At 30.4% G+C, this 10,001-nt stretch overlaps 1 protein-coding gene across 1 annotated transcript in view; it reads right to left on the minus strand.

The window, feature by feature from the left end:
- LOC135957257 (uncharacterized) overlaps positions 1-9,410 on the minus strand; it is a 99,610-nt gene extending 90,200 nt beyond the window's left edge. The window contains exon 1 of the mRNA XM_065507973.1: positions 9,255-9,410. The gene's annotated coding sequence lies outside the window, so the exon portion shown is untranslated. The remainder of the gene's footprint in view (positions 1-9,254) is intronic.
- Positions 9,411-10,001: the final 591 nt, after the last annotated feature.

Here is a 10,001-nt window from a genome sequence, read left to right on the forward strand (position 1 = left end):
CTATAGATTACATAGAGACACTTAAGTGACAATTGTCTTAATGCTAGATTACATGGGATGTATAAAGTAACCAATTGACTTCTCTCTGCATTACAAATAGCACGTCAAATGACCCAAAATATATAAATTGGAGTCAGCCAAGTGATCAGACATTATTAACAATTTCCGTCTATAAGGGATACATTTACTAATTGCTTAATTGCTGTTTTATTACGAGATAAAAATTAAGGTTGGATGCTACTTTACAGTACGATCAAAATATTGATGATTGTAAAAGGAAAGTCACAATATAGAAGCTATGGCTTTAAACAAGTATGCATACCAAGATATTACAATTAATATAAATATAAATCGTTTTTTCAGAAGAAAAGTTATTTTAAAAATAGTTTTAAAACTTTAATTGTTTAATTCCTGGTATAATTTAAAGACTTCTAACTGCTGGCAACAGTGTTGTGTATTTTTTGGACATTTCGAAATCCATACTTAATTATTATATGTTTCTGCACAAAAATATAAGTGCATATTTTTTAAATTTTTAGGTCATATTCTGATTTTTTTGAAGCATATTTTAGGCGCATATTTCCAATAATAAATGCATGAAAATCCGCCACCTAAGTTTTATGTGGGCTCTTTTAAGAGTAGAAGCCCCCATAAGAGCATCGAATCGAGGCACTTCGCAAAGAGAGGTTCGATGGCCACTCCTTTGGCACCATGCCGTTTCTTGCTTGTGGAATTTGATTCTGGATGTGTAAAACTGTTGCGTAAGGGTATAATATTGCTGTGCCTGTTTCCAATTTTCTTTGTGTGAAGTCTTTAAAAAGTACATGTTAATGGATGAAACTCAGAGGATAGAAGTTTTCTGGTCTCGAAACAGTCGTAAATCCCATACAACCAAGCGAATACACCAAAGGCAGCATAAAGAAGGACAATAGGCAGGACCTGGAATATTAACACAAGGAACACAAAATAACTATACGACAGGATACTTGCCATCCGATCATTTTGAGTGTGTCACTAACATTTCTGTGAATATTGATTACTGCACAGACAAATCACACCCAATGCAGGAGATTTTCTTTATCGGGCACAGTCGGATAGGTGATAGGAGCTCCAGATCTCTACAGCTGGATCTAGGTTAGGTGAGGTTCCACGGGCAACCAATCTTCAAACAGCTCACGTATGTCCACCCAAAATCCCATTATGATACCCACTAAGTAAACATCAGATCTCTCAATATACACTCGTTGTTTCCTTATTAAACCAATCAGAATATCTGATAAACGAATTAATGTATCTAAGATTCGCCCTCGACAGCTCATCTAGGCATGAAAGGAAGGGGTTTCAAGTTTACACTGTCTCATGTTGGCCCAGGCCGGACAATGACAGAATAAGTGGGACTCAGTATTCCTCTACTGGCTGAGGTACTGCAGGATATGCGGTGAGAATATCAGGATATCTACCGACAGTAAACTTGCGATTAAATCTCTTTCTGGTGTATACTCGACATCTAGATTGGTTCATGAAAGCCGACTGTGTCTTAATGAGATGACGTGACATTCAAACCTACAGAAAAGCCGGGATTTTTGGACTGGCAGGAACAAAAGCGCCAGATTTACCTAGTTTTTATCTCAAAAATAGCAAGAAGCCCGGCCGAATCGACACCAAAGTCAAATATGCATGGCGCTAAGGTAATGCTCTCTATTTGGTGGGACCAAAGAGGGACTATCTATTATAAGTTGCTAAAATCTGGTCAGAAAATTACAGGAAACCTGGAGGGTTACTCCCTAATTCGATTCGAAAGGAAATTGTTTCGAATTACAATGTATTTAGTACACAATTTCAAACATTTCCGTTTTCGGATTGAGTTACGCAGTAACCCCCTGTATCGGCCCAGAATATGCGGCCAGACATGAAATCGTAATATATCATGACAACGCTCGGTCACATGTTGCAATACCTGTTAAAAACTATTTAGAAAAAAGTGGTTGGAAAATTTAGTTTCACACGCCTTATAGTCAAGACCTTGCAGAACACTCTCTCCCGGATACGCGTTACTTGAGAACTGAGTATCCGAAATTTGTTTGATTCGTTATTAGCCTCAAAAGATGAGCAGCTATTTTGGCGCGGAATCCAAATGTTGCCAGAAAAATGGGAAAAGCTCATGGCCAATACTTTCAATAAATTTATATTGTACAAATGTTTCAAAATTTGATAAAATCCCGCATTTTTAAGTCATACACTCAATAAAATAATACAAAAACGATTCATTAAAACAAATTTCTAAATAAAATATATAGAACGAGTCTACTTATAGGTACTTTGCAAATGCAAATTAGAAAATGCCAATACATATAATTTTACACACAAAAAATAATATTTATTATGCCATAAAATGCAATTCTTAATCACGAAGGCATGTCCCCTGAAATTAGAGCTCACAAGCGTAACATTTTGTCTTGTAAACCCGATTAGTGACAAAAATTACAAAAATAAAAAATACATAGAAAACACAGGCGCTATAAGGTGTCTTTGCTTACTTGTGTGTTTAGAAAAACAACATGGTACTTACAAGAAAACTGTAAAAAGTGACAACAACAACATACAAGATGATGATGACATCTGCCAAAAAGTATAAATTTCCTATTTTAATAGCATAATGACGTGTGCCAAAAAAAAACAACAACAAAACAAATCCAAAACAATAACAAAAAGAATGCATCAAAAGGGAAAATCCAGATGTCAGATCACTGAACGAACACACACTCAAACCGATTGTATGTAAAAAAAAGGAAAATGCATGAAGAGAGAGTTTTTGTTTCTAATATTAATTTCGGATTAGTTGTAAAAGAAAGATGAAAATTACGAAAAAGAAGAACACAAATAGCTAAAAGACAAAATAGCATAAGAGGTAAAAGACCTTGAAAGGAATTTTAGAAATGTCAACAAAATAAAAACATAAAAGATAATAGCGAATTAAGCAAGAAACAAAATTTATGTGTGCATGTACAAATATACACAATCAAATAATAAACCCAAAAAATCATGAAAGTATAAATTATGTATAAGAATTAAGAATGAGAGAGAATAGCAGAAAATTGGGTTAAAATTATTACTTGAAAGAAGTTGTTATAATAATAGGGGAAGTATGCCAATCGCAATCAAAGTAAAGAAATATTTTTACCATTGATTAATATTTGTAACTAAAATAGGTACTAAGAGTAATTTTAAATGGGTAATAAAATTAATAAATTTCGAGTAATTGTTAAGGTGCTTTGTACATTTAAGGGATCTGCTGTTAAGAAGTATCTGAGTTGAGTATGAGTCTTAAGTTTAGCCTGTGTGTAGCATATACACAAAATTCGTTAAATTCGAATGACGCGATCCAAAGTTAAATCTAACCTGAACATTGCTAATTTTTCAAAAAAAATTTCGGAGATGTCCAAGTTTAGAGGTCTTTAAAATATGAATCATATACGATATGGGTCTGGTTTATAAGCCATAAAATCCGCATTTATGATTATAATGTAGTATACCTTGAATTTAAATAAAATTAAGGTTGGAAAAAATTCAACCTGGGTCGAATTAAAAATGTAATTACCCTATATACCTATATTTTCTGGATCGTTATAGATAGCGGAGTGGATATAGCCAGGTCAGTCTGTCTATTGAAATCAACTTTCCGATGACCCCAAATAACTTACATACATGATTGGTACATCAATATATCACCTAGATGATTTTTAAAATCGGCTCGCAAATGACTGAGATATAATCATAACTAACTCAATTTGTATCTATATCTTGATTACTTTGGCATAAACAATATTGATATCTAGTGATAGACATTTCAAAAATCTTTCCAACGACGTATATAAGACCATAGTAAATTGGACAATGGGTCAAAATCGAAATTTTTCAAACCGATTTTTTTTACCAAGTTTTTTTCGCTAAAAACCTATTAAAAAAAAAAAAATTTCAAATTTAAAAAAGAAAAAAATTAAAAATTTAAAAAAAAAGTTTTAAAAAACAATTCGAAAAAAAAAATTTTTTTCCTAAAAATGGAAAAAACAACTGGATAAAAGAAAATTAATTTTGTTTCCCTAAAAATATTTAAAATTTTTATTTTGAAGTATAATTTTTTTAAATATTTATCTTAAAGAATACTTTGACCGAATATTGCATAAAGCATACAGTAGCTTTGCCTGCCAGTTAGAGTGTCCAAAAAAACCGTCAAATTTAAAAAAACCGGTTTCCGGTTTAACCGAAATAGTATGTTTTTAAAAAAACCGGTTTCGATCATTGTCTTTTAAAAAAACCAGTTAAGCGGTTTCGGTTTTTGTCTTCAAAAAAGCCGGTTAACGTGTTTATATTAAATTTTTATTTAATGGAAATTTATCGTTTTTAGCGTATATTACGAAATTTTGTCAAATGGTAGAATTTTCTATAAAATAAATCAATATTTTTAAAAATGGTATCAAAGTTTTTCATAAATATGTTTTAGAAAATATATTTCATTAAAACCGGTTAACCGTCTTACAAAAACCGATTTGTCAAAAAATCGATAAGTTAAAAAAACCGAAACCGGTGGAGTTTACAAAGATGAAAAAACCGGTTGACCGGTTTTCAGTTTCGGTTTTGAATACTCTACTGCCAGTCCAATTTTCCAAGACTTTTCTGATTCTATCGCAAGAATGGCTTGGACGATATTAGCCTTAAGGGATTATTGGCTAGCATCGGGGGTCAAATCGCAGCTCCGAGGCAGCCAATTGACATCGTCAAGACGGCTGATAACACGAACGATTGTTTGATGTGCTGATCTTTGTAACGCCCAAAAATGGCATAGATCCCATATAAAGCCGACTTCCTAAAATCACTTTAACGAACATAAATCTCTTAAATATGTTGGAATCCAAATATAATTTAACAATAATAAGTTTTATATAGAAATAAATCACATGGCCTAATCTCATGGCGATGGATCCATAATTGCTCATAGCTCCCATATATGGGCCGAAAATCACTCACGAAAATTATTTTTTTTTTTTAAATTTTAAAAGAAAAATAGTTTTGCTCATTTACTCAGTGTAGGTCAGTCTTAAAACGGCATTTGTATTAAAATAGGATAAATACATATATCAAAATATTCACCACTATCGCGAATCAATATTTCACATGGAATATGTTCCCTTTTCGCATTTTTCGTTCATGCACTTTGTTCATGTGATAAAATTCCCCATGTTTTGCAATTTTTAGATGGAATTTTGTAAACAATAAACAGCTGTTACGACCAAAATCAACTATTGTGAATGAAAATATCATGGGAATATCACGATAGCAATTTTCCCTTCGACCGAAATGAGTATTTCATGGAAACATAAATTTCATTCATCAGAATTCAAAATATGAAAGCTATTTACCTAATGTTCCTTTCTCAATAAATATTATTATAGGCATCTACTATTATAGTTTTTGATCAATTATGGTTCTTTTTATCAAACTACACGATCACTCAAATTTTTAGACAGCTGCGAAATTTCAACTTTGTTTAACAAATTTTTAAAATTAGAATTTTGAATATGTTGAAAAATCGTTTGAGCATATCTGCGAATAGGTTAAAGTTATCCAATGAAGACTTTTATCATATTCCAGTAATTATGGTGGAATTTTCCCTGAATACAAGTGAAATTACGTTTTAAACGCGAAAAAATTTTTAAAAAATTTATATTTTTCAAACAAAAAACATGTCGCTTGATTTTGTGTTTCCTTTTCACTGGAGAATACTATTGATATAAAGTTTAATACAACTATAATTCAATTGCTTGACACTGTTCTCAAGGCGGGAATTACACTTGTTTTTAACTAAGATCAGCCAAAATGCTTATTGGGGTTAAAGGAATTTGAATCCAATAAGCAGCAATGCCACAAAAATGCATGCACTTGAAATTTTTTTTGGAATTTGACATGAATGAAATTAAATATTTTTCAAACAAAAAACATCAGAATAAGCACCAAACCCCCAAAAAATCAAGCACTTGAACATTTTGTTGGAATTTGAATTGAATGCAAATGTAATCTTGTTTTAAACTTGAAAAATATTTGAAAAAATTAAATATTTTTCAAACAAAAACATATGGCTTGAATTTATATTACCTTTTTACTGAAGAATACTATTGATACCTACAAAGGGTAATACAACTTTAATTCAATTGCTTGATACTGTAATTCAAGACTTGAATTACACTTGTTTTCAACTTGAATTCCAGTAGAAATGCTTATTGAGTATCTGCGAATAGGTTAAAGTTATCCAATGAAGACTTTTGTCATATTCCAGTAATTACGGATATATTTAAGTAAAAATATACATTAGTTAGTATATTTCTCAAAATTTGTTAATTTTGTTCATAAATTTCTTATTTAAGTGGTCTGAGACCAGTCCCAATAAGCATTAAAGACCTAAAAATTCAAGCGCTTGAATATTATATTGGAATTTTCCCTGAATACAAGTGCAATTACGTTTTAAACTTGAAACATACATATTTTAAAAAATATATTTTTTGTTTCCTTTTCACTGGAGGATGGTATTAATTCAATTTCTTGACACTTTTCTCAAGGCTGGAATTACACTTGTTTTATACTTGAATTTCAGTAAAAATGCTTATTGGGGTTTATGGTCTGAAATAACTTTGAAAGTTTTTAATAAATTATTATTAAGGTTATTCATATAGAGAACATAGAGCGGAAACTCGAAAAAAAATCAAACAAACAAATTACTCAAAAAAGTTACAAATACGAGTGTTGTTTTTGTTTTCACATAGTTTTTTTACTAATACATTCTAACCACTTAGGTTTTTGACAACTGAGTTAGGCCTTTGACAGGAGAGTTTCAGCTCTATGTGTTTTCTCTATGGTTATTCATTTCAAAAAAAAGGAAAATTACACTCTGATTTTTTTACACTTTTACACAACAAAAACATGAACAAAATTCCACAAAAAAATACAACTTTTTTTTGAATTTTTTTTCTTGTTTGTTTTTTAAAATGTAAAAAAATCAGAGTGTAATTTTCCCTATTTTGAAATGATTGTCTTTTATGTAAAAATGTAAAAATAATCATTTAAGGTAAATTTAAAAAAAAATATTTTTTTCAAGTTACGGCGCCAGTTAATCCTATCTTCCTAATATTTTTCAGAACATGTTTTTACAATTCACAGAACAATTCTAGGAGGAGGCTGATAAGAAATTGGTTAATTAAACCAAAGCAGGACAGAGATTCATTTTCAGGAAATCTATAATTTTTTAAGACATAATTGGTCAATTCACAAGGTCTCCTATCAGTCATACTGACATAATATCCTATTATTTCAAGACTCGGCGGCACAGCTCGGTCTCTGCTGGTTGATTACGATAACACAATAAACATATCATACAGAGTAATATTATTTTAGGACATTTTTTGCTTGAAAGGTATTTAAAACTACTTTGAAGTATGACATGATAGGAGACCTTGTGAATTGACCAAATGTCTTCAATAATATGATCAACGTAATTTGAATCTGGCGGGTTAAATACTATTTTTAACTATGAAATTTGGTAGACGTATGTTCTGAAATGGATTATAAATTTTAAGATTTTGTCTTGCCATACAAACCCAAAGAACTTATATTAAAAAGAAACTAAATCCTAAAAAGGAATATTGGTATTATGGGCAATTTTTAGGTTACTATATTCTATATAATACATTTAAAAATCGAATCTTAAAACCTTAATATGCAATACTGCCAACCTGTCATAACTTCCACTCTTCCAAAACATTATTCTTGTATCACTGTGTGTGTATAAATATATTGTTAATATTTATTTAAAAGAAATCTTTAAAAATTCAAGATTTTTTAATGATTTGCTTAAAAAAAACTAGTTTTTAATAAAAGATGACAGCAAATCAGACGTTTTAATAAATTTCAACTATTTCGATGGAAGGGTTTATCGGCGAACGGGGGGAGGGAGGCGGTCAAATGGGCACGCACACGAAAGCAACAACATAAAAAGAAGCTTGAAATATTTTATTGCTAATGCAGCTGACGACTTTTTAATGGAATTTCATGAAATTCCAAACATACCACAAACATCATCATCATCATTAAATATCAACAAGAGACACCTTTAAAATATAATAAAAAAGCTTTTTTTAATACAAAGAGCAAACCAACAAAATTAAATACATAAATTTATATTTGAACTTATTTTTCAAATTTATTAAAATATTTAATTAAAGTTTATTTTCATTTGTTTTTTTCCACACTTTGCATATTTCAAATATAACTTCATTTCATTTTCTATTTCAATTTTTTGTTTTATCTTCTTCATCCTCTTTTTTATTAAAGAGGCGTTTCGCTGCTTTTTTTGATTTTTGTGAAACAAATTCTGTCGCAGAAAACATCTTCAAACCGTCGAACAACGAGTCATGTGTAATCCTTACCTGTCCGACGAGTAAAAATCCCTGCTTAATAGTGTTTGTCAAACACGCCATGTAATTTAGATAGGGGTGTTTGATCAAACATGAATTTCCTTGCGCGTCCGATTCACTCTTCCAGTCGTGGAAAAGCAGTACAAAATACAACTTTGTACGAAGAGGGTACCAAAACATAATGCAGAAAACTGTATATTGACAACGCAGTGCTTTAAGAACTGTTTTAGTGCTTTTTGAATATTTGTTGGTTTTTATCGCAAATCGCTTGTTTGACTTTATTCATTTTGTACTCGCTCTTCTTTGAGAGAGAGCAACGAATAACACCCAAAAACACCGAGAGAGCCAGAGAGAAAAAAATACAAAAGCGGCCACCGTGCAATAACCTTGTACTTATAACACACAAAAAAATACCAAAAATAAGCAAAATATACAACTTCATAAACAAATAAATCTTATACAAATTAATTTATTATAACACTAAACACCATATTTTCCATTTTAATTTGTTACTTTATACTTCTTTCACATTTTTTTCTATTCTAAAACTTCATCACAAACTTGCAAAAAAAACTCTGTATGTGTATGCATGTTGTACATTTTTTTGTACGTACAATACAAAAAGGTGAAAATTTTTTTCCACCTAATTTTTTCACATACCACAGAAACCTTGCTTTCATTTTCGTTGTTTTTCTTGCAAATTATTTTCATATTTATTTAAATTATTGGTTACATCTATTGACAGTCATTTAAATTTTCACATTTTATTAGAGTTTTCAAATTAATAATTACCTTTTAAACAAAAAAAATTAAAAGTTTTCTTTAATTATACGCGATTGATTTCACTGAATCGCGATTGTAAAACATGGCAGTCGAGCAAATTATAACGAATGAGTCGAATTGGAAATAACAAACTTTTTTTTGTATATTTTCTGTCTGTTTTTTTTCTAACGAACTGCCGATAAGAAAGAGAACGAGAAAAAAGTTGAATGTGGCCAGATTGGTTTGTGAGGTCAATTTGCAACGTTGCAGGAAATAACGAGTCTGGTAAGATTTTTGACGTTATTATTATTAAAATACCCGTTAAAAGAATTTTGATTGTTTAAAAACATACAGTCAATCAATAAATAAATACCTACTAATATTTTTGTTTGTGTATTTTTTTGTTATTCTGCTTTTACATCGTCAAATCAAATTTTTTTGGTGGTTGTTTAGTTTTTAATATTTGCTTGTTTTGACAGGAACATTTTTCAATGTATGTAAATCATCCATCAGCTGTAGTGAATGGTAAATCGATTACTACGATTATGGTCGAAAATCAATTTTCAGGGTCTAAAAACGATTTTTTCGTGATCGATCGATTATATACTCCGATTTTTGTCTTTGGCTTTTATACAAAGACATTTTTTCCATAATATTGTTGCCGTTACGGTTTTACAATGAGCATCTCAATACAAAGGAGTCATTTATAATACTCTTTCAAAATATGATTTTAATCCGTAATTATAGCGTATTTGCTATAGTTCCTAAATCAATTAT

This window comes from Calliphora vicina, chromosome 4 (genome assembly GCF_958450345.1).
Source record: "Calliphora vicina chromosome 4, idCalVici1.1, whole genome shotgun sequence".
Taxonomy (NCBI): Eukaryota; Metazoa; Arthropoda; class Insecta; order Diptera; family Calliphoridae; genus Calliphora; species Calliphora vicina.